General features: G+C 36.9%; 2 long non-coding RNA genes across 2 annotated transcripts in view; one reads left to right on the forward strand and one right to left on the reverse strand.

The window, feature by feature from the left end:
* Positions 1-9831: 9831 nt before the first annotated feature.
* Positions 9832-14771, reverse strand: LOC139083115 (uncharacterized). The gene is made up of 3 exons (XR_011539683.1): positions 14555-14771; positions 13622-13866; positions 9832-12402 (listed from the first exon to the last, which is right to left on the reverse strand). It is a non-coding gene; the product is annotated as an uncharacterized lncRNA (long non-coding RNA).
* A 7479-nt stretch (positions 14772-22250) lies between these two features.
* Positions 22251-26701, forward strand: part of LOC139082804 (uncharacterized) — a 141650-nt gene continuing 137199 nt past the window's right edge. The window contains exon 1 of the long non-coding RNA XR_011539056.1: positions 22251-22345. This is a non-coding gene — a long non-coding RNA (uncharacterized lncRNA). The remainder of the gene's footprint in view (positions 22346-26701) is intronic.

Below are 26701 nucleotides of genomic sequence, written 5' to 3' on the forward strand. Positions count from 1 at the left end.
AAAAGAAAAACTAAAACAAAAGACACTCAAAATACATCTTCAAACTGTCTATTGTTAAATATAGCAGACATAGAATTGCTCTATCAAATCGTGATAAACTTTTCTAAATTCTTATTCTGAATGTCGGTAATTATCTCATTACACATAAGTAATAACAGTCCAAAGACTGGCACAGTTCCGCGGGCCATAGTTTGAATAGCACTGCTCTCAAGCCTAGACTGGTGGTTCTCAAATTCTGATCCCTAAACACTCAGTGTCAACACCACCTGCGAACTTGTGAAAAATGCACATTTTCAGGCCCCTCCCAGAACTATTGAGTCTAAAACTCTGAGCCTGGTTTCCATCCCAGCTCCTTATGTTGAACAAGTCCTCCAGGAGAATCTGGTGCAGGCTAATGATCAAGAAATGTGTCTCTCCATTATATCTCTTCCATCACAATCCTTGAGAACTGCACTGCAATCCTGTGGGACTTGACTCCTGGGAATGTGGTAATCGTTTACTGCATTGTTCTTAGGAGTGAGAGTCAGGGTGAGGGGTACAACTGAGCATTTTGTAGACAATCAGCTCAAGAATCAGTTCAAGAGTTGATTCTAACATTGAGAATTTGAGTCACTGTGTTAGTACAACAGATGTAGTCAGTTTGCTATAGGCAGCTGCTTTATGCAGCTCTGATTCTCATCTTAGGTATAGCATTTTATTCTTATTTTAAGATTAACTTGACTTTTTTAAATATATATTTTTTTAAATTGAGATTCATAATAGTATACATCATTGTGAAATTTCAGCTGTACATTATTTCTTGTCTGTTACTACCTAGGTGCTCCCCTCCACCCCCTGTGCCCACTCTCCTAACTTGACTTTTTTGTTCAAGAAATATTGATATATCAAGTTTACAGTTAGTGAAGTATTTCCTGGAAAGTGTAAATATTTATGTATTGGAAAGTGGGAGAGGACTGTGATGAGGTGTAAGTCTTTCATCTATTATATGGTGTATTTTCTATTATTTGCTTTTGTATTTGCAGTGAGATGTACATCCTTGATAATTAAAATTAATAATTTAAAAATTTTATAATTCATTTCTCAAGTTTTTTCCTGAGGACATAGGAGGAAAAAAGTGCTTAATTTTTAACATATAGTTCTTAAAACTGCTGGGTTTTATATATATATATATTAAAGGAAAAAATAAAGGCTGACCAAGAAAAAAGGAAGAGAAATTATCAGAGACTAAAAACAAAGCAAAAGAGAGAATGAGAGAAGTAAGTGTCAAAAACACCTCTAAAGGCCAAACTCAGAGCCATATAAAATATTCTCCATAACAACTGAAGAATATTTATTCTTTTGAAGTATACAACATATCTACAAACATTGAACTTGTACCATGATGTGAATTAAGTCCCAAAGAATTTATATCATTGAGACAATCCAGGCAGAAGGCAAAATAAAAATAAATAAATAGCCATATTAAAAAAAAAAAAAAAAAAGCTTGTGTGCTAAGTATTTGTTGCTCAGAAAGCTGAGGCTGAGCCAGAGCCCTCACTGGCTGTGGTTTATCTGGGAGAGCGATTGAAACAGCAAGGAAGGATTACTATTACACACTATTTATTCTCCATCCCATGGGACCTTGTGAGAAGTCTCATAAAACGTGTTTCAAAGCTATCCTCTTTGCAGGCATGAACATCCCTGCACTGTGGGTGGCCTTGTCAGGGCCTCCCTTTCCACTCCAGGCAGTGGTGTCACATCTTCATGAAGCTGGACAAAGCCTCCAGTGTCAGGTGGCTAGGGGAAGAGGTGAGGCTGACGATTTGCAGTGGAGATTAACAGGGTCCAATGGTGGTGAACATTCAGAAGTTTTAAAAAATCACTTGATAAACTTCATGAATCAAAGACAAAATCACAATGGAAATTTGAAAATGCTTACAACTAGATAATAACAAAAGAGTTGTCTCAGAACTCTTTTTCCTCTTTTCACAGATTAATTCCACATCAACTTTACTACTACTTTGGTGAACTAAAAATATTTGTATTGGGATTTAATTGAGAGCGTATTGAACCTTATAATACATTCAGGAAAACCTGTCCCTTGTTTTCAAAAGCAGTGTCTTCCTTCTAATTGTTCGTGTCTGCTTTTATGTCCTTCAGGAGAGTCTTAAACTTTTCTTCAGATATATTCTCCACATTTCTTCATTTTTTCCTAGGAATTTGATAGCTGCTGTTATTGCAAGTGGAATTCATTAACTCATAATTTCAAACAGAAAGGCTTTGCATCTTGATATATTAGTTCTGTAATCAGCCATCAATCTGGATTCTCTTATTTTATTGATGACTACTTTTTCATTCAATTCACGATCAGCAATCATATCATGTTTTCTCAGTGGTAATTTTATGGAGGAAGATTTTATGCTTTTGGAAACAGCTACCTACTGAGATCGCAATTCTTTTGTCACTCAGGTAATCAAGGAGATGATCCACGGCCATCTGGGTGTGCTATACAGGAGAATCAGACTTCAAGGACGCGTTAGTGTAGATGACATAGGTCTTGAATTCTGAGATTCAACGATTCTAAGAGTACCCGGAAATAAAGTCTTCAGACAGTTTCTTAAGTAATGCTACCTTCTCTAACATAGAAAAGTGACACTGTAAATTTTGTTTACTTTCAATATTTTATGTAACTGTTCTGTCACATAAACAAAAGTGAAAATAAAAAGCTCTATAGTAAAACTTACAGTTGTACAAGAAACTGCACATTTCTCATTTGTTGGATGAAATTGGTCAAGGTTAATGTTACCCTTAGTTTCCACCATGACAAATGAGACAAGTACCAAACTATTTGAGAATAACCAGAAGCTTTGCTAAAACACAAATGCTTCAAAATCCATTACACTTCTTACTAAGCAAACTAGATATAAGGTGTCAGAAAATAAATTTCTACACAGAATGGAATTTTTAGACAAACAGTGGCATCAATGGATTATTTCTCTTTTTAACATTAAAAAATAGAAATTATTGAACATATATTTTCATCTAGTGGACTACATGTTGCTTTATACAAGAAGCCACTTAAGTGCAATAGAAACAAAGAGTGCATGTTATTGAGAAATTTGCTCAGTATCATCCACGATGACTTTGGAAGAATACTTAATTTCTTTGGACTTGTTGCTGCAATAAATTTACAGAAATAATGCTAATTGTAAATAAAGACAACCATATTGTGAAATTCACCCCATCACTGGGGGAGATTCAATAGATGCATGTGCCTTTGTTATGTAATGAAATCCGTCTGGGCACTTAACGTTGCCTTGGGATAAAATTGGATGGTCTTGGATACCTCACACCTAATTCGCAATAAATTGCATCATCATATTATGTCAGTATCACTGCCAAAAGATGATGGGAGATGTAAAATCAGATTAGAAGAGCAAATGAATAAAGAAGTCAAGAAACACGGCTTTCCAAGTTTTCTCCTAACTGTATTTCCTGGCAATTTCTCCAGGGGAAAGAGATCACATTGGACAAATTTGAACTCAATTTAACTTTCATTTTAGTCTCCAAATTCCGCTCAGAAGCTCTGATTTTAATAAATATAAATGCTGCCCTTAGAATTACAAACATATTTATGCTTCTATTGCAATTGCCATAATTTTGATTCTTTTTAATTTAAAAATAATTCAGACACAGCATACACTTTTAAGAAATCAGGCTTATGAACCACATGCTTGCTTAAATAGATGAATAGCGATTGCCTTACCACCTTTCGTTAAGATTGTTGAGAGCAACTGACCTGAATTTGTTTTTATACGAGCAGACATGGCACTGTGATTTGGTAAAGCTTGCAGCTCTGAACACTAACTTGAGATAGCTTACAGGTTGGAGGGGAAAAGTTCCTACAGTAGCCCGTCAGGATGTGTTGGGCCTAAGCAAGTTTCCAAAGGTTAAAGGACAAGTCTTCATCATGTGGTTGCATTTAAAAACATTACTCTTTTGCCAGTCATTTGGGAGTCATTGAAATAATAATTTAAGTCAATTAAACATTCCCTAAAATATAATCTAAAATCAGATTCAGATCTTATTTCAAATACATGTAACTCTGTGGCTTAGATATTCTGAATTTATTCTTGGAAAATTACTGAGAAATCATTTCACCTCCCAAACCACAGAGGATGTACAAGTGAATACAATTCCACACCCTAATGACTTTGAGTCTGAGGAATTCCTGTAGTGCGAGCTAAGTTTTCTCCAGTGCCTTTAACCTCAAAACTCCTTAGGTGTTTACTTTCCCTGGCACTACTGTAATGATTTTGCAAAGTGGAAGGAAGTACAAAAGGTGAAAACCTCTAACAGTGACAATATTGCTATACATGTTCTAAAAAGCTCTTAATGAGCTGTTGTTCAGCCCACACACACGCACGAGTGACACCCCACCAGTGGAGTAGAGGGGGTGTTCACAGTGGGAACAATCTTTTGCATTGGCTCCCAGTAAGTTCTCTGTTATTTTTAAAGTTGTTGAGTGAGTTTTAGACTTCTTCTTGTTCTGACATGTACGTATTATCTTCTCAACTTTTTTTGCTATTTTAAATAACATTCTCAAAGTTTTAATAAAAATAAACCATTCCATATAATCCTATCATTTTGCATATGAAAATGTCCTGTAAAAATAATTATTTCTTAATTATCTAGACAATACATTTTCTATTTGGTAAACTTTTTTCAATGTTGTCTTTGTCCAGTCTTAGGCTATTTCTCTCTGTATGTCCCACTAAGCAAATCTAACAAAAACACATCTGCAGTGTTATCTCTTAATTATTGAAATAGTCTAATCATTTTTTCCATTTATTCAGCTACTATTTATTAAGTGCCTACTATTTGCCAGGCAACATGCCAGGTGCTGATATTTAGTGAACTAAATACACATAGAGTCTGCTACTGTGAAATTATCATCCAATGAAACTAACGAAGCCCTATTTAAAAGATGAGGTGAATAGATTGTGAAGGTTTATTTTTCATTCATTCCACAAATATTTATTGGTATTAAAATGTGCTAGACACTGCGCTAGGTTACAAGGGATTACAGAAATAAGACATTGTAAACAACTTACAATTCAGAAGGAGATATTAAATTTAGGTACATAGGACAAAGAATGATGAAGTTCCAGAAAGGAGATCAAAACAAACTGGAAGACTGAACTGCTTATTTATTCATAGTAACAATATGGGGTGGGTCAAATGCTGTGCTAAGGAGATAGGAATTGAAATACACATTAAAGGATGAGGTTTGGAAGAAAAAGAAGGTTAGAGTCAAACTTTCTGGACAAATAGAACGAAACATGCCAGGGTACCAAGCTGTGAGAACAATGGCCAGTGTGCCCCAAGTGTATTTTGGTAGACTGAGGAATGAAGTCCATGGTCAGCAGATGTTATCAGGTACAATAAAAGTAGAAAAGGAGGTTAGGATTACATTGTTAACGATTGTACCTACTTCTATTGGTTGTGGACTGTTTCAAAATATTTTAAATCCATAATCTTAGTTGTACTTCAGTAATATTAATTTATCTGACTATTAAGATGATGATGCGGCTCTGCAATGAAGGAACGATTGAATGTGAATACAGCAAGTTCAGTTTTGAGCAGATCTAACTTGAGGTACCAGAGAGATATGTGTTAGGATAGGCCTGGAAAGCAGTTGTACATAAGGGGCCCTCTCTCTAGAGAGCGGTCGGAATTAGTGATTTGATTCGAAGTCAGCTGCATCTAGAAAAAGCCAAGGGGGTGCCCCCTCTCAGCCACAAAGATTGAAAGGGGTCTTGTGATTTAGCTCTTGCTGATTTTTATTTTTAAATAAACCTCAGCTCATGCTAGATTTCTGTTGATCTGACACTGATAATGTCAGGTGTTTTTTGTTTTTCATTTTTCTTATTTTTATGTTTCTTCTTAATGACCAAGATGGCCTTGAAGTTCCCCTCAGCTTGACTAAACTTTAAAGGGGTTTCTTCCTGACCCTGGGGTCCAGACGTCCCTTTTCTTAGAGCATTTACTCTAGAAAACATGCAATTATTAATTCTTTCTCTGCCCCTTTGAGTTGTGAGTCTTCTCCCAATCTCTTGCTAGCTTTACAACTCGGGAATGTCTTCCTCGGGAGCCTGTGAGTCACCACTTTGAAATGTAATCATCCAGAAAGATAGGGCTCCTGCCTCCCAATTTCTGTGGGAGGGTGGGAGCCTAACTTCCATTAGGGATAATTAGCAAACACAGATGGCCTACTGCACAGGTGATCTAAGCCAATCATTTTACATCTACCTCCCTTTCTCCAGTTCATAAATGTGCAAATGTGCACATAACTCAGACTTCAGTGAGTTAGTGGATGACATTTCCTTGGACACAGTGATTATTTCTAGGTGGGCATGACTTTGCCCAGTCAGAATGAGGCCCTAACCTTTATTCAATGATTGATTGGTATGGTGAAATGATATGATCCCCATGCCAAGGGAGTTTATCAGGGTATAAGAAATAGAATGTCCTAGGGCCAGCCCTGATGGCCTAGTTGTTAAGTTCTGCATGCTCCACTTTGGCCGCCTGGGTTCAGATCCTGGGAGTGGATCTATATCACTTGTCCGTTAGTGGCCATGCTGTGGTGGAAACTCACGTAAAAAAGAAAAAAAAAAGGAAGATTGGCAATGGGAGTTAGCTCAGGGCTAATTTGAGGTAATTAAGTTGTATGTGCTCATCTCTTAATAGAGAAGGAATTTCTAATTTTGCTTTTGTTCCTTTTAGCTATATGCAATATTGGTGAGAGTCATATAACAGTGAGTAGGGAAGAGGATTAACTGGTTACACCTACCTCATAGGTCTAAGGATCAAATGAAGTAATTTGGATAAAGTTCATAGCACCACGACTGGTGTTTTGCAATTATCATCAAGTGTTAACTATTGCTAATATTGTTTTTTTTTTTTTGTCTTACAGATCTTCTATATGACAAAAAAACACATTTTATACCTCTCTGCTTTTTGGGATTTTTTTTAACTTCTTGATTTTCTTCTGTTCTGATTTCCTCCATTTCTATACAAGAATTTTCTCCAATATGCATGAATATATAAAAAATTCTGTGAGCTTTCTTCCTTCCCAAATCAGAAAAAAAGAATTGTAATCCATTTGTTTACTAATCCAGTCAAAAATATTTATTGAACACTTTGGTAGATATTGGAAATACGAACTTGAAAAGTAAATATCATGGTCCAGCCCTCAAGGAGATGCTAATCGGCCTCAGGGTTGATGATTGACTTCAGCAGGATGACGGCACTCTCCCTGCAGAGGGCTAGGACAGACCTCTTGAGGTCAAGGTTTCTTGATAGTGTTAGGGTTCTTGATTATTATGTGGGGCTGAGAAAGGCACCGCTTTGTGTGTGTGTGTGTGTGTGTGTGTGTGTGTGTGTGTGTGTGTAGGGGAGTGGGGAGAAATCTGCAGGCTGGGGCAGGATGCCAGAGCCCTAATGGGATGAGGCAGATCTGCCTTAGGAAGGTGATTTATTCACAGAATGTGAGCTTAAACAAGCATAAAGAGAATTTAGGGTGAACAGTTTCTCTCTCAACTCTCTTCCACATTCTCCCCGGTCCCATTCCTTACCCCAACAAGTAACCACTATTCTTAGTCACTTTTTATCCTTCCATAGATGATTTTTATGCATACCCAAGCTAATAGTTATTTTTTCCCTTTGCAAAATAAATCATAATATATATGCCCATTCTTTTGCACCTTGCTTTTTTCCCGCTTAATACATCTTGAAGCTTCTTCCACATCAACACATAGAGTACTCTATATTCTTATATGTAGCTCCAATATGTTTCTTTATTTCATTATTTTCCAGAATTTTTAACAACTCCTCTGTAGACATTTAAGTTGTATAATTCTTTTGTTCTTATAAATAACACTCTAGTGAATATGAATAATCTGTAAATACATCTCATAGCTGTCCTTGTAAACCCCATACTTTTTTTGCCACCCGTACATTTTATTGTGAAATCATCCTGACCTACCCTTGGTGTTGGTTAACTAACTGCTTAGGATTCCACACAGGCCTAAGTCTTAAACTGAATGTGAGTGTTTGAGTTTGAAGCATAGAATTATAATCCCTAAAATGCAGCTCCTTATTGGTTTAAAGAAGAAAGAAAAAGTATTCTCTAGAAGGAGGAGGGTGTTTTTATCTTGCTTGAAATTTTTTCTTTTTTTTTGTAGTTTTTTAAAAACAAGTGCCTTTCTGAGTTCATAGTTTATATAATTTTTAAAGTTTCCTAGAAATAACTTAGAATTTTATGAAGATTGGGTTCATCCCTGGACATTTTCTTAAGTAGCTCTGTGGATTGCCTCTTTTATATTTCTAATTTACTACATGTCTATCCTTTACCACCTCAATAAGGATATAAGCTAATCAACAGAAGGGGCAATATCCCGTCATTATAGATATTCTCCAAAAAGTTCAGAAGAGTGCTTTGCAAATAATATATTTCCTTGAATACTTGTTGGATGCTCCAATGGTTTATCTTAACCTGTTCTTCAAATGCACAAAGAGTTTGCTTGCCTGTTCTACTGTTGAACCCACGTTATGGGAGCTTGGTATGAATAAGGTTAGCTGTGACTAGAACTCCACTCTGACAGTCTAATTACTGACTCCTACATGAACTGATTTTCATAACTCTCCTCTCTGTCACTAAATTTTGCAGTCATGAAGTATATAACCCTTGATTGATAAACACACATCTTTGTGTGAAAGAAACAAGAAGAGGGCTGGACGCAACGGTGAGCTGGAGCCTGCGTGACTGTTTTGTGGGAGCCAATTGTGCTCAACCTCTTCTCAGCTCTACTGTCAATGATGTCTCATGGGGAGCTTGAAATTACACCATGGAAATCAGTAAACACTGTAAATTGGGGTTCCCCATCCCTTGGGAGTGTCAGTGGTTAAACATTTAACAGCACACCACTGGCTTAGATGGTGGCCATAATTGCTACAACCACCTTCAGAGTGTTGTGGGTGATAAAAAGGCAGCTTAAGATGTTGCTTCTGCTTATTCAAAGAACTTATAAAAGGAGATGATGGTGACAATGATGTTGTTGGTTAACATTTTGTCTCCAGCTTCAGCTCTTTTCTAACTGTTTTAAATACATTAACCCATTTAATCCTCACACCAATCTAACGAAATAGATAGGTAGAGGAAAATCCTCCTGTTAATTCCATTTAATAGGTGGCTGAACAAGGCCTAGATGAGGAACACAGCGATAAAGAACGAGGAAACCAGGACAGTTGCTGTAAAGTTAGTTACAGAGGCAAATCATCCATTTGCTCAGAGCTAGTTACGTCATTATTAACCTTTTAATAAATATTGACAGTGATTATTGAGATAATGATTACCTCAAAATTCTTTCAATTTCTCCCTTATAATTCCTGTATAGAAAATATTTCTGAATACATCTCAATTTTATAAGTGATTTTTTCTTCAGTAAGTACTTGCGTATTTTACTATTTCGATAAATGCAGAACCCAACCTAACTTCTACTTACCTATTTTGGTTTCTAAATAGCACACTGCTGACAATTGCTGCACTGTGGTGGTTTGAGAGAACTTTATTGCTTTGTAAGCTGTGATTTATGGATAATGAGAATAATATCTTTTGAATTCCATAGCATGATATAAATTTGTGTACTGTTCATTTTTTCCTTTTCTTTTATACTTGACACTCCACCAATAACATTTATGTATTGCTCACAGTAGGTGGATTGTTTCATGAAGAATTTTGAGCCACAAATAATTTGTTATTCACTTTAGTTACTCACAGATACAATATTGTTCAAGGATGATTTTTTACTTCAATAAAATAATATATAAATACAAACTTGTAAATACAAGTTTTATTTGAAAAAAAGGAATGCCAAGTTCTCTACAGAAGTGATGACAGGGCCATTGAACAGAGATATTTTTAAAAATTACCTTTTCCCAGCCACTCAATAAAAATTTCCAGGCCTAGCTTTTCTTGAGCATGAATCAATATTGTCATCTCCTCTTTGGCTGGATCCCGGATGCCATGTTCCATTCCTGTCATTGAGAGGCTGCAGGGCTTATTTGAGCCTTGAGAACTGAGAATGTAGAATAGGCCCATAAACCTAAATGATCTAGTGTTATGAAAAGGAAGCTAACACAGAATATGGCTGCACTGTGAAGTCTCTAAGTAGTCCTGTGGGAAAAACCTATTTGAGTTTTTATACTAAAATTTCACAAATATTACTCAATATGTTAACTTAACTCATGGAATAGTAATGATCTGTTTATAATTGTTGGGAAATGCTAAGCTTACAATGAAAATGAAAACCTTCCTCTTTAGTATTGGAATATTAGCTATTTTACCCAGATAGTCATTGGGTTCTTATTTTTACTACATGGAAGATACAAATTGGTATTTTCTAGAGTCATTCAAGATATGATTACCATTACACAACTCAATATATACAAATTATCTAATTTCTTTGAAGTCAAGGAGCTGTGTGCTCCAATACCATCTATGTAATGACCTATTTTATAACATATTTAATAAATATTTTAATAGGCAGACAGCTGCAATCATCTAGATTTAAGCAACTGACTAAAGGGTTCTTCTAGTAGAAACAGCTCTTACTTCGTGTAACTAGGGCAGGAATTGGTAAGCTTCTTCTTTAAAGGGCAAGGTAGAAAATATTCTAAGCTTGGAGGGAAGGAGACAAATTCTTAGGATAGTATGTAGGTAAAACCATACCTACAAGTGGTTGTAGGTATAACTACTTAAATTTAACTGTTTAAAAATATTAAAAGTATTCTTAGCTCACAGGTCACACAGCAATAGGTAGCAGACCAGATTTAGTCCCTGGGTCAGAGTAGAGTGTTGGTCGCTGGAGAAGAGCACCCCTAAAAGTGGGATGAAAATAAGATTGCTCATTCAATCCTCAGAGTGTATTGCTGTGACGACATTGCTTGGTCATAACATGAAGTCCAGAAATCCAGTCTATTCCCCTCCAATGATCAAATGTTTTCCCTTTTAAATGCTTTGGGAGCCCATGTAGCTAAGTGTACCTTAACGGACTGAGGGTGAGACCAGTTCAGTCCTATGTTACGCCCCAAAAGGTGAAGGGGCTGTTAGTGCAGACTGCGATCTGGGGTTGATGGAGTGCGTTCTAATGGTGGAGAGCAGGATAAGCCTCAGGTCCCACTGTAGCTAGGATATCAGCTTCCCTGGTCAATCTGAGGGTAAACTGTCCAATGTTTCTCCCAGTGAAGATGCTCATCTGTATATACCAGGGCCTTCAGATTAATGCTCCTTTGACTCCCTCACTCTGCCATGTCCTGCAGATATTTCAATTCACACATATTGTCACTTTCCCACTTACAAGGTGGCCACAGGAGGCTATCTGAGCAGCTAAAGTTTCTGCCACAAAGGAGACCAAGAAATACTTCTGTTTTGATCTCCGTGCTTGGTGCTGCCGCTGTCCCTCATCATTTATTAGCCCTCCTAGCATCATCTATCGTTGCATTGGCCCTTTCTAACTTCGAAAGAGTGGGTGTAATCTTTCCACTGTAGAAGGCCAGAGCTTCCTATCAAATTGGTCCACTACCTCATTAGGCCACAATTTACAGAGCAAGGAATAAGGCACTGCTGGTAAATCCCTGCAGAAGGAATGATCTTTACGCACAATGGTTGCTGCTCCCCCTCTGTTTTCAGTGAGAGCATTAGAGTGATTCTTCATGGCGTATCTACTTAAGGAGATTTTCCATTCATTGTCTAAACTAAGAAAGCTGTGTGAAAAACTTATACATCCGTAATGGTGTCAGTGCAGAGTGAGGATTGAGGAAGCACAGTGAAAAGTTTTCTAGTGAAATTTGTTTAGAGGCCCAGAATTTATATTTGTAACAGTAGATTGATATCTTCTTGTAGTTTTCTTTGTGGAATCTCTAATTAAACAGATTTCAAGATTTTCTCAAGGCCAGGGAACATAAAATGTATGTTACAAAAAATGGTACTGATGAAACATGGCACATGCTAATGTGATCACAGAATTGTAGCTTCTGGAAATCTGCAAGCCAGTTATTGAGCAATCATTCCTCGCATAGTTGGATTCAAGATATTGTGACAAATGTGTTTTAACATCATTACTTCCTCTTTTGGCCTGATTAATATGTGAAAATAATTGGTTTCTGTGCTAGTTATCATTTTGGTGTGTGATCTTTAGAATGGAAATAAGCACCTTTGCTATTCTTTATAGGTCAGTTTAGGACAGAGCAATTAATTAGAAAATTGCTATGTTTGTCGTCAGAATTCATACCTTTTATGAAATTCTTTTCACCCAAATTACTCCGTTTTGCCAAATGCAGTGCTTCAGAACAAAATCAGCCCTATAAAAGAAGAGAATAAGAATGTTGTTTTACTTTGCTTGATAATTTGACTTCTCCTTAGTAGTGATATTATGTTGTTAACCTAAATTCTATTTGTCTTTCTCTTCAATGTATAATGAAATTGTTTTCTCAAGACTGCTGACTAGATGGTAATTCTTTAATTTGTAATTGTATAGTTACTTAACGATAATCACATTCTACAAGAACCACTTTACATTTATCTTTATTAAATCTCTCAATATGAATATATACATTGCTCTTTGATTTATCAAGGAAGAATAATAGATTCAACTATTTCATCAATTTTTCTATCACTATAAATTTGATTACTGCTTTACTCTGTTTTTCAACATCCACTTGGCTAACCTTTTTCCTGGTGGTATCTGAGGGGCTTAGATGAAGCTATTTAGAAAATTGCAGAAATAACATTGGCAAAGTAAATAGCACCCTGGTGAACCTAAACAGTTAACATATTTTCTCATTGTATTAATGCACGTGTAGGAAGTTCATTACCCGCTATTAACATTTTCTTAAGATAAAATAAAAGCTGTTGAACAAATTTATTTTATTAAATAAAAAACAAACCTAGAATGATCCGGGCATTGTTCCATTTTTTGGATTCCTTTTGTACATATTAATTCTGGAATCCTCATAACAACCCCAAAGTAGATACTATTATTATTATCATTTATAGCTGAAGGATATGAAAGCAAAGAGAATTTTAAGTAATTTGCTTAAAATCAGATAACTAAAAACTAGATGAGCCAAGGTTTGAGCCCAGGTTATCAGGCTCCAGAGTCAGTGTTCTTAGCCACCAATCACCCTGCGTGCTGAAAGACTGGAAATGGTAAATGAAAAGCGCGTCACCATTTAAGTCTGTGATCATCTAAATTTTGGAATGGATTCTCTTATAAAATTGCCATATTTCTCATTGTCTACACATGTTCTTTGGAGGCCGGTTCTAAATATGTATATAAGTCTTGACTAATGTTTTTCCGAATCATCTGTAATAGGAAAACCCAGTGTAAAATCCAGTATCTTTTATCAAATACTCTTTTATGGGATTTATGTCAGTAATGACTTCTCACAGTGTATTATTTGCTTCATTTTGCTACTCCATGTCACTTGTTGGCTAAAGGCAAAACAGCAGGTGCACATAACTAATATATAGTCCCATCAGCCCCTCATTAGAATTCATGTCATCGGCGTGCTGACTTACATCAGAATATTTCAAGATTGCCACCTGGCATAAGATCTAGGTTGCTTTGACTAGATCCTGCCCTTCAGAAAGGTTCACATGAGGCAGATCCGTCCAGACGATCATTCCACCTGTTAAGGGCTTTGGTTCATGCTTCTGAGCGATTTACTCTTCACTACATTATTAATCATACCATGTACCATGTTGACATTTTCACCATCACAGATGCAAGGGTAACAGTTGACTGTTGAAATATCAGAAGACACCTGCTTGAGACATTTATCAACTATGTTAAGGTGAGATGCTGTGAAAGTCAGAGCCAATAAACAGATCTAGCTGCCTTGACTAATTACCATTTAGAGATAAACTGTTCTCTAGAGACTGACTGGAGGAAAGGCATGCCTTTGGTAAAACTAAATTCACCGAGGATTTACTATGTTTCAGGTACCGTGCTAAATTCACTATGTTCAGGATTTCATTTAACCCCATGAGGTAGGTCCTGTATTTATCTCCATTTTACAGATGATAACTCAGAAAAGAAAGTTTAATTAACTGGAACAAGAGTCAGCAGGCTCCATTGCCTGCACCACGTTTGCTAAGAGCCCAGACGTTGCAATCACATTTAAACCAGGCTCTGCATTTCCTACCTGTTGGAGACTTGACCTTTTCTACGCCTGTTTCCTCATCCTTCAAGTGGAGAATAATAACTGTTTCAGGAGCTGCAGTGATGATCACGTCCATCAGTACATGAAACAGCCTTGGAACAATGACTGCTTGCTCTCACTCAACTAGCAAACGGCCAAGTTGAAATCTGAACCTATCGGATTTCAGAGCCTGGGTTTTAACTACTGTATCATTTTATTCGGTGCAGATTTTACCTTCTGTTGTTCTGCCAACCCCATACATATAATAACTCCCTTCTAGAAACAAAATTAATTTCTACCATGCTCTTACCCCATAAAGATGCTCTGCTTTGAGAAGGATTTTCAACATGATGAGCATGCTCCCCTAGCCCACATGGCGTCATCCAGGCTGAGGCCTCATGTATAGGTGCAAAGAAAGGGAGTCTGCAGCAGCTTGGGTTGTAGTTCTGCCTTTTTCTCAAAAACCTCTCATTGCAGAATTCATTCGCTTGAACAGCTGCGGAGTTTCTAAAGAGGGGAGTTCACTGGAAAGGCACAATGTGAAAAGGAATTCAGATAACTAATTCTGCTATGGATTCCATTTTGTGAGCTTAGGCATAGAAAAGGAAGACAAACTCATTCAGGGTTTTTTTTTTTTTTTTATCTGCACTCGTAAATACCAGCTCTGTTCTGTTCTTTACTCTGGGAGCTCATTCCTGTTCTCCGCAGAGACGGGGTTGTGCATTTCCTATTGTGAGTACTGGCTCTATTTGATGAAACAAATAACATTTCACACTAATGTAGGTCACAAAAGGATTGAGAAACCATTAAGAATGTATTTAAAATCTCACAATGGACTCTAACACTTAGTTCTCTGGCACAAATTATAGTTTCTGTCACAGGAAAATTATACCTTAAGAGAAGATTCTCTATGCATTTTTCCAAAGTAAGCATTTAGTATCTCACTGAAAAAAATAACAGAAAAGAGGGGAGAGCATTTTCTACGAAAGTCGCAGAAGAAAGAAATGCCCAATTTTCTATGTAGTGAATTATTTGGCTACTTCATTACCAAAATAACGCTAGATTAAAGTGTATTTAACTATTTCGCTTTCTGTATATTAAACAAAAGATTACCTTATTCAATTCTTTAATTCCTTTTAGGAATGTTAGAATCTAGCTTGTCAGAATCTAGTTTACAAGGTAGAACAGATGCTCTTAATGAATAAACAAATTAAATATTTTCAAAACATTCACAACTTCAGATTAGAAAAATGCAGCCCAAGACAAAATTTTAAGATAGTGCTATTCTGTCACTTTTGTTTCTTTTTGGTCACCGTCTTTTGTGTCCCCAAATCTATCCTGGGTCACTAGTGCTCTCCTGACTCTCCCTGTCCATCACTATGCCTAATGCAGCATCCCAAGAGAGCCTGCATTCTGTTTAATTTCCTCCCTTATCACCCAGTATCTGGACTATACTGGAATACTGGGGAGTTGAATATGTTGTCCCACATTTGTCTTTTCAGTAAGGTCTGGATCTAGAAGAGAATGCCAAAGTGGTGAATATTAGGGATTGTTTTCGAAAAACAAAACAACTAATAAGGAGCTAGTGAGGACTTTGTGGATTCCCCCAAATCACACAGTGAGCATCTGCTGGCTTAGTGTGTGCACCAGACAAGCCCGAATCTGCTGCTGGAAAAAAATGACTTTGCTCAGGCTGCTTTGATGGGGATTAATGAGCTCCGGATCCTGAAGAGGAAATAACCAATAATCAGTTCTCCCAAGTCTTTCCTCTGGGGAATGGCAAGAAATTACCCTCCAGGATTGCTAAGAAAGAGAAATTTGGGCCTCCTGAGAACAAATCTTGATTTTGGATCAGCTGAATAAGTGTAAGTGGAAAGAACAAGAATGGGGTGTTAATTTATCAAACTGATCTAATTAGAAAGCACTTTGGTGCAAACTAATAGAGACTAGTATCCAAGTACTACGATTCAGGCTGACGATGGGAAACATTTATTAGGTGGCAATTTACTCACACTGATTATTACATATAATTGAACCTGTCCTAGATTTAACTGCCTTAGGTGCTATTAAGTGACATATGAATGTAGAAAAATTTTAAAAAGCTCCAATCTTATAATATAGCCTAAGTCATAAATTTACCATCCCAAGGATCAAGCTAAACCTATGAGAAACCATAACGCCACATATAATTCCAAATGAATTCTTTTAACAGAGCTTTGTAATCCGTAGAGCTAGCGATGCTGTCCGATATGGGAACTCCTAGCCACATGTGGTGACTGAGCACTTGAAACATGACTAGTCTGAATTGAGATGCACTGAAAGGACAAAAGACACACTGGATTTTGGAGACTCAGGACAGAAAAAGAGAAAATATTCCAATAATTTTTGTATCGATTGTGTGTCACTAGTATAGAAACAAGTACCTCATTTCTTTAGAAAATATAAGAAAAAACACTAATTGTATACTATGCCTGTAACAGAAAATTCTTAGATTTTTATGATAATTTCATTCGATTTATTAAGCAGAAGAATATTCAGGATGAGCTTTATTAGCAGAAAGTTTAAGAATATTATCAATATTAAAGTCATATTAAAAATCTCTTTCCCCTAAGCTTAGAAATAACATAAAGAAAGAACCTTTATAATTATGGGAAGGGATAAAAGCAGAAAGAAATCTGTCTTGTTCCTTGGAGAATTACTTCTGGGCTGCCTTTCTGAACACCAACAACACAACCTCCCCACAAAAGTTGGGATGCATGCAGTACTCCAGGGAAACCAGCACAGGGACTGAGGTCGCATGGCTATCTACATCTGGTCTCCACTCTCTCTGCCCTGTTGGTGGTCCCTGGGGCAGCATTTATATCCATGAAAAGATACCTTTTTTTTTTTTGGTAAGGAAGATTGGCTCTGAGCTAACATCTGTTGCCAATCTTCCTCTTTTCGCTTGAGGAAGGTTGTCACTGAGCTGACATCTGTGCCGATCTTCGTCCGTCTTTGTATGTGGGATGCTGTCACATCATGGCTTGATGAGCGGTGCTAGGTCTGTGCCTGGGATCTGAACCAGCCAACCCTGAGGTGCCAAAGCAGGATGTGTGAATTTAATCACTACCCTACTGGGCTGGCCCCAGAAAATACTTTTTATAAGTACTTATATATCTTAATTTCTAGGCCTAATATGGGTGTGTGGGAGGAAAGACACACTACATTCATCTCACCTTCCCTTCTATAAAAAGCAGAAATATGGGCCAGCCTCGTGGTGTAGTGGTTGAGTTTGGTTCACTCCACATCAGTGGCCTGGGTTTGCAGGTTCAGATCCCAGACAGACCTACACCACTCTAGTCATGCTGTGGCAGTGACCCACATAAAAACAGAGGAAGGCTGACACAGATGTTAGCTCAGGGCAAATCTTCCTTAGCAAAAAAAAGAAGAAATACATTCCCTTGAAGATTTGTGAAAGTATGTTTTCCTCTATTTTCATTTTAACAAGGAAGTAGGTTAAAAGGGTTTCTCCAGAAATAATCAGAAGTTAAAGAAGTGGCCTCATTCATTAAGTATAAGCTGTCATTTGGGTGATAGAATAATTTAGGGATGTGTAGGTAATCAACCTTGCAATAAAACAGACTCATTTCAAGAATCTCTCTAGTTAATATCTACATGAACCCACTAAAATCAGGCAATGTGCTTAGTTAACAGCTTTTTATGCCTTTCCCAGTGTATTATTCTGACATTTTCTGCAAAATTGCTCTCTCATTTCCATGAGTCTGCCTGATTCTGAGAAATGAAAATGGAAAGAGATTATAATAAGGGATTCAAATATATTGAAGTATTCATGATCGATATTTTCCTATTTCTGATAAATATATTCAGAAAAAAACCCCTGCTTTGAATTTCTTCACTATGTGAGTGCACGCTCAGGGCAGGACTATGGGGAGTTGCTAACCTTAGTTGAGACTTGCAAACAGAGGTTTTCTCATTCTAGAGCTTTCAAGCTAGTGGGGGAAAGAGGTTCAAGTACACTGATAAAAACAGACAGTGGAAACGTGTTATGATAGACATTCTGACACAGCACAGCAAATGATAGATAAGGCTGTAAGTTAATTATGACCAGGGCATTTTGTGGTCAAGTTAAGGTTTGATTTGGTCTGTAGGAGACTATGTCTGTTTCTTCCATCCTCTTCCTAGTGCTCACCTCTTAAGGGAAAGAGGAGTTGCTACTCCTAACGATAAGAATCCAAGTCTGAAGCTGAGCTACATTTGCTAGTGGTTAAAAAGTGAGGGTAATAGGTTTTCTCTCCCATTCATTTTCTGCCTTCATGTAGGAAGCAGATGAAGGCCTCAGCCGACTTCACTCTCTTCTGTTCTGTTTCTAGCAGTAAAGTTGGTAGCCTGAGCTGGGGCCATCTCTTGGGGTGCAGCCTACTAGCCTTTCTTGGCACAGTAGTTGAATGCCTTGGAGATTGTTTCGACTTCCTGTAGTATGCAAGCCACCAAAGAAAAATAGAAGTCAAGAGTTCTGACTCAACTTCCCCCAGAGTTTTGCGTAGCAGTGCTGACCACTGACGGGACTAAAGATAAAAGGTTAGAGGCAAGTTTTGTCACATTGGGCAGGGAGTAGTACTAAAGTTGGTTTTTAAGCCTAAACTTCTTTATGGTCAAAATATGCCTGAAAACCTTTTAAGTTACCAAAAACTCTGCTTTTAGGGATGCAAAAGACAAACATAATTATCCCTTCTTTCTCTTTGCTTGTCATCTATGGCCTCCATTCCCTGGGACAGAGCAGCCCAAGGCCTAGTTTGAATGGGGGATGGCAAAGAGAAAATTAAAGAAGGATCCTCCTTTTAAATTCTCTGAATGGTCATAATGGAATATACAAAAAACAAACGCACGATTCATCTTCACTATGACTTTTTTGTTTTTGACCTCTTGTGTGTTCTGAAGATCACGTGAATGATTTGAATAAGATTTTGCCAGAGAGGATTGGGCATTACTTGGTGCAACAAAAGCCCATCTAATTCCCAACACTATATATGAGATACGAGGTGTATGCAAGCTGGTGAATGGTAACAGTCCTTTTGCTAATTGATAGAAAGATTAGCTCCCCCTCCCCACAGGCTGGACATCAGTTGATTATATCCCTACCGCCATTTTCTTCCCCTACAAACTTGGTGTGAGAGTTAGATAAAGGAGGTGGTTGGAGATATGGGCTTGGCTTTGTTAGTTTGTCTATGACAGGCATGTTCACGGCGAGTTGTTGCTATCTCTAGGAATTAGCTAGTCCTGGGATGGAAGTCCCTCCCTGGCCAGCAAGCCCTCCAAGATGTCACAGCATCATGAAATACAGAAAAATTTTAAAAACATGGTTAATATACCACCCTAGTGTAGGTAGTTTTATAAGACCCTCTTCTTAAAGTTAATACATTATTAACATTAAATCTTACCAAAGTAACTTTAAAACTTCATCATCATTTTTATATGATTCTTCATTTGTAATTGAAGGCTAAAAATATTAATTTCATGTTACAACATTTTTTAAATGTTTCCTCTTAGCTTTTGAGTACTTCTTCCCCTCTCTCTAACGCTGCGAACCCACTCCTCTTTTGCACACTCAGCCACCATTATCAGAGCTCCATTTTACTGTGAAATACAGGACATGACAATGATAATGACAAGCGATGTGGAAAGGGAAACAGAGATAATTGCAGTAGCATGTTAAAGAATATACTGCACCATCTGTGCTAATAGCAGTCTTATTAATAGACTATACAGTCTGATTTATTTAAAGACTATGTAAATCAAATCAATATAAAGGAGAGAATTAATATCCTATGGAGCTTTGGCTCTAATTTTTTTTTTTAATATCTAGAGGATATTACATAAAGACAATAAATATATATCTCTTTCACAAACCTACTTGCACATGCGCTCACACGCACAGGAACATACACATATTCCACAATGTCAGCTGTCTCTATTTCTAATTCACTGTTTTTAAATGTAGACACTGCAAAACATATTCTAGGACTAGGGTTGGTAGTGAATAGAATCAAGTAAAAAAAGTTTTGAAAACTGTTGTGGATTTGAATTCTAGGGAAAATAAATATCACACAATTAATTTATATGATATGTTAATATTTAATCATTATATTTTAGTTATTAATATATATGACTATTATATTTTGTAATAATTTTGTAATATACTCCACCATACACTGGCTAATGTTTTGACTTAAAACAAAGTACTTTTGGCAAATACAAAGTTTGGTTTGGATTTAACATGAGAGGATGCAATACAGAATTCCACATCAGAAGTTTTGTTAGAAATCTCCATTTGATGGACTTCCTCATGAAATATGTATCCATTTGCCATAAGTCATGAATCTTTTTTTGTTTTACTAAAAACAGAAAATATATGTTTATTGGCTTAATTTGAAGCACTTTTTGATGTTACAGTACATCCGTGCGGCTGTTGTGTCACGCTATATAATGCATGAAGACAGCTGTGTGAGAATTCACTCAAATTTACTAGGAAAATATTTTATTTCTAGTGCTTTCTAAAAGTTGAATAACTTAAAACTACTATTATGTGTGCTTATAGGAGAGGCAATGCATCCAACTTTTTTGAGGGGTGATGCTTTTCATCAAGAGACTCTCTTGTCAGTAGATCTTACTCTATATTAGTAATAGTTTTATACCTGAAATGTCTTTGGAGGGAATGTGGAGTTTAATGACCGTGTTTTCAAATTCAAGAATTTTGTCTACAGATAATTGAGCTAAATTAAATTGCTCTCATCTGCTCATCTGTTATTGTGGTAAAGCTACTTTATGACTGTCACAGATATCAAATGTAGAAATTTAGGTCAGAATTGGAACAATGGATTTTTTTTCTATCCCACCATTTTACTTGGGAAAAATGTGGTGGAAATGGTCAAGATTAAAACAAGTTTTGGACATCTTAATGAATAAAAAATCAGTTGGAGTATATCTGTTAATATTAAAAACTTTGGGGGCTATTTTTAACCATAACCAGGTCAAGCCCAGTTTAACAGAGAGAAATCTTTCTCATAGGGGTTTGGTGCGACAGTGTCAACTAGTGGTAAAGAACTAGTATTTGCTTATTCTGTATTTATAAGTTCCTGTGGGCCACAAAAGGAATAGCTGTGATGGGACAGGCTTTGGCAAATATTTGCCAAATATTATCTTCACTTATTTAGTATCTGGGGGTCATTTGAAATCCTGAACAACTCTGCCTCTCCCCAGCTTGAAAACAGAACTAAAGTCTGCCACCAATTTGCATATTGAAGTGGATATGAGTACAGATGGGTAGGTCTGGGGACTAAAATCTTGTGTGAAAAAACATGCCTCTCTTATTGTGAGGGCCCCTTTGCCAGTTCAGGCTTATTGGCTAGTATTCCATGTACAATGTACAGAAAAGACTCTTAGAAGTTAGAGGCAGTCACAATTTAGTAGTCAAAACCCCATGTGGGGAATATCTTCTACCCTCACAACTGCCTCTGGGTGGTATGGATCTAGTTCTAAAAATCATTTAGCTCCGGCTTAGCCCTAGCAGAAAACACAGAAAATCTCCAATGTGAAGGTTACTACTTTTTAATCGGTAATTCTAAGACACTTGTGGGTGACATCGAACCGGCTACCCCCAGAACATGTGATTGTGTTCTCCTTTACCTTTCTCTGAATGCTCTTTGCAATTTCATTCAGCGCTGAGAAAAGATAGCTCACGGGACTAAATTTGGGGATCCCTGTGGCCTATCTGCAGTCTTGCTGAGATACTGCAACCGCAAGCTTGTTTGATGTTGATGTTGTTCTTTATACAAGCAATAAATTCTGGACTAGTAGGCAGGAGCACATATGTGTGTCTTTCTGTGTGCATGTGTTCATAATCATGCACATGTGTATAAAGTCAAAGAGAAAAGCAAAATGACCAAGATATTTCAGTGCTGCTCTCTAAGGAAGAATCTTCAATAGCAATGTCTTTTGTTTATCTTCCTAGGTATGAAAATGATAGAACCATAGTTAGAATTTCTATTCCTGTGAAGAGGGATGAACTTTGGACAGATGACCTGTGTGTGGATAGCCACATACGGTAAGGGTTGAAATCAGAAAGTCCTTCCCTTTTTTTCTGTCTCTCCATTTCTCACAAAAATAAAGCATGGTCTCCTTTATAATCATTGACAGAGAATAACAATGTGGCTTGAGACTAGATTCTAAACTGTGTATGGAATTATGAGACCAGGAACCAATAAGATATTAATGCATGAGTATATACAGCCCCTCCCATTTCACATCCTTTTAGAAAAAAGATGCTGAGATTGTATTATTTTTGAAGACAATGCTATCTTAAGGTAGGCTGAGAGGCAGCTCAGATTTGTGGTAATTATAAGCGGTTTGGGGATACACTATTTTAGCTTGGAAAATATTCTATAATGGTCAAATAAGTCTGCAGAAAATAAATTGCTGCAGTAATCAAAATTGATTCTGGGATGTGCTTGTGTTTTCTAAAACTGATTGTGTAGAGCTGCTGCTGTGATTTCCTTGTGTTTCTTGTTATCCATATGGAACTTTGGAAAATTAGAACGTTAGAGATTTGCAGTTTGAATAATCTAGCTTTGGATATGCTTATAAAGCCACATAAGTTCCAGATGAAGAAAGCCCTGACTTCAAATACCAGCAAAAACCCTACACTCCAACTGAGTATCTTAATGGGATCCCTCTGGTTATATTTGAATAAAATAGAAAGAAATGCTTTAAAGTGATGTTTTTCTATATGTGGTGAGAATTTGATTTTTGCCTAGGATCAAGGTTTAACATGATTAAATTTTATTTGGAGTAAAAAATGCGGAATGTTAGCTTGTGGCAATTGGACTTCACTCTCCTTGTATTCTTTGTATCACTCTGTATATCAGTCAGAATAGCTGGGTTATGCAGACTAACAAACAATTCTGAAATCTCAGTGGATTAAAACAACACGTGTTTATTTCTCCATCATGCTATACATCCAAGGGGGAGTGCCAGGCAATTCTGCTCATTTTAGTCTCCAGTGTATAGGAATATAGTCTGATATGCAAGTTAGAATAGGGACGATTTCTTAGCCTCACATAGAATGCCATCTTCTAATATCCTGGAACAAATCGAAGAAAAAGTCTTTTCCTGACCTATTTCAGTAAGTTTTGGAGGAAACATCAAAGAAACATGTGTTAAAATCCCTAAGGAATAAACATTCTTATCTCATTTATTCCCACAGAGATTCATAGAAATATTTCCAAATTTTAAGAGTAGAAATTTTACTTTCTTTCCCTGGTTGACTATTTAGACCTAGATGTCCTTAGTGACTTAACAGAATAATAAAAATTGAGGCAGAATTTTCCACTATGAGATGCTCAAAGCTCTTAGCCCTACCCTCAAGAAAGAGAAGTGGTGCTAGAGATGGATTCAGTATGAGGCAATGCATTGGTCCATCATGAGAGGCAATGAAATTGTACTGTAATGAACAGAAGAGTCAAAATTTGTCATTCTTTGGCATTGGTCTATTTGTATTCCAATTTTTTAATAGGAATCTTCTTCTTGGACTTCACTCTCTCTAATGCTCCTCTCTTGGAATTTCATGCAACCAGTGTGGCAGGGGTTCGGCTTTTATTTAAAAATAACTGGCCCAGATGTTTCTCACTTCAATCTAGTTCAGCTTGCCTATGGATTATATAAAGTTTTAGGATCAAAGTCTCAGTTAATGATAATATATATATAATATATATATATAAAAACTTTATATATATGTTATCATTATCAATTATATATATATAATTTCCCATGCAAGTAAAGTGATGCTCAAGGTCCTACAATGAAGGCTTTTTACCTTATATGGAACAAGAAATGCCTGATGTCCAAGCTGGATTTCGAAAAGGGAGAGGCACACGAGATCTAATTGTGATTATTTGTTGGCTATTGGAGTGCTCCAAAGAATTTCGGAAGAAAGTTAGTCTTTGTTTTATAGACTGCCGCAAAGCCTTTGATGTGTGCGTCATGAAAGGGTATGGGCTGCTCTGAAAGAAACGGGCGTGCCTCAGCACTTGATTATCCTGATGTGCAACTTGTATTGTGGACAGGAAGCCACTGTCAGGACAAAATACGGAGAGACTGAATGTTTTCCTGTAGGCAAAGGTCTCAGACAAGGGTGTATTTTATCTCCCTATCTGTTTAATCTGTGCGCAAAACACATCATATGAAAAACTGGGCTGGACTCAGTTGAAGGAGGAGTGACAATTGGTGGGAGAAATATCAACAATCTAAGAGATGCAGATGACATCATCTTACTGGCAGAAGGCAGCAATGACTTGAAACGACTTCTGACAAAAGTGAAAGAAGAAAGTGCCAAAGCAGGACTGCATTTGAACATCAAGAAGACAAAAATCAGGAGCAGGCCTGGTGGCGCAGCGGTTAAGTTCATGCCTTCTGCATCAGCAGCCCAGGGTTCACTGGTTTGGATCCTGGGTGCGGACCTATGCACCACTTGTCAAGTCAAGCTGTGGCAGGCGTCCCACATATAAAGTAGAGGAAGATGGGCACGGATGTTAGCTCAGGGCCAGTCTTCTTTAGTGAAAAGAAGAGGATTGGCAGCAGATATTAACTCAGTGCTAATCTTCCTGGCAAAAAAAAGAAGACAAAAATCATGACTACAGAAGAACCAGACAACTTTAATGTAAACGTTGAAGATGTTAAGACTGTTAAAGATTTTGCTTAGGGGCTGGCCCCGTGGCCTAGTGGTTAAGTTCTTTGGAAAATACAATAATGCTTGGAAAAGCAGCAGGCAGCAGGAAAAGAGGAAGACCAAAGATGAGCTGGATTGGCTCCATAAAGAAAGCCATAGGCATGAGTCTATGGAAGCTGAATATGGCTGTTCAACACAGGACATTATGGACATCACCCATTCATAGAGTCGCCAGATTTGACGGCACGTAACAACAACATACATATATTTACCCATTTGTCTGAACTTGTTCCCCCAGCATATGTCTCTCTCGGGGACTTCATGCATGTGCGTGTTGGCTGGCCAAGGGCAGCCGAGGAACTGCAGCCACAATAGGAAACTCCCCAAGGGCTCGAGATATTTCGATTCCAGATCCTGATAGTCACTTTTTCTCTCATTCTTTCAGTCTTCACCATGGAGACAAAATTAAGAACTAATCTCTTTATGTTTAAAGGGGAAAAAATTTTTAAAGTTTCAGTATTTAATAAAGATGTTTTATTTAATCTATGTTGGTAGAATTAGTTTTAGCTTACTGAATTTATAATTGATTTTGAGATAAGATTTAGTCATAAAAGCTAGTAATCGCTAGCTAATACTCATGCTTTTTCCCGTGAAGAAAAAACAGATTCAAAAGGTCTGTCTTACCATTTCAGATATATTCTACAGTATCTTCAGTGACATATTTGCAAACTTGTAAGCGGATACATTTTGGTATGATGAAGTTAGACTATAAGCAAATCAATGCCTTCGTGTTTAACTGTTTCCAGGGAAATTCAGTAAGAGAAATATATTTAGATTTCATTTTCCTACAAGAGACATAATAGTTGTTGCAGTTTCAAAATCGTATAAGGCTTACATAATAAAAATAATGTGATTTTTCTGCTGGTGTTAGAGAAGTCTTGGTTAAATTTAGAACTATTGTAGGCGGTAAAATCCAGACCACCTGTTAAAATCACAGTTGCAGGAAGAACCTTTTGCATTAGTTTGTATTGGCTAGGTAATAGAAAAAGAGAGAGATTACTCAAAATGCAATTCAAATAGAAAGGTATTATTCAAAAGGTAAACTGATTTTCCGATAGCAGTTGTGTTTTTTAAAAATTTTATCACCTCTTAATGTTTCAAAATACACTACACCTTGGCCTCATGAAACACATCTGTGCAGTCTAAGTTATGTGCATTGAGGGGATCAAAGGAATAGTTTTATGGGCTCAGCCGCAATCATACTTCATCTTCAAAATAACGTATGTGGTTGATTCTTCCCATCTCACAGAATGAGAAAATGATGTTCAGAAAGTTAAAGTTCTGTGCCCAAAGTCACACAGCCAGTAAATTAAATCACCAGTGTTTTAATAAATGTGTGCCTGATATTAAATATCCATGCTCTGTATTACTTCCAACTTAACAAGTGGAGATAAATTTATTTAATCAAGTGAGCCATTTCATCCTAATGATTAACTAGCTTACTGGAAAAGGCTAAATGAAGAATTCTTTGGACAACTTACTAGTAATATCTTCTTCATGTTAGATTGTCAATAAATATAATTAAAAGTAATTTATTGACTACTGTTTTTTCCAGTGACAACCAAATTTCTAAAAATCAGCAAATTCTGTAAAAGTTGTCCAATTATCACCTTTTCACACTGGCTTTAGGTTTTATCCATCACTTGGACCAAATGGTTGAGGTTTTTAATGGGATAG

Source organism: Equus przewalskii, chromosome 4 (genome assembly GCF_037783145.1).
Source record: "Equus przewalskii isolate Varuska chromosome 4, EquPr2, whole genome shotgun sequence".
Lineage (NCBI taxonomy): Eukaryota > Metazoa > Chordata > Mammalia > Perissodactyla > Equidae > Equus > Equus przewalskii.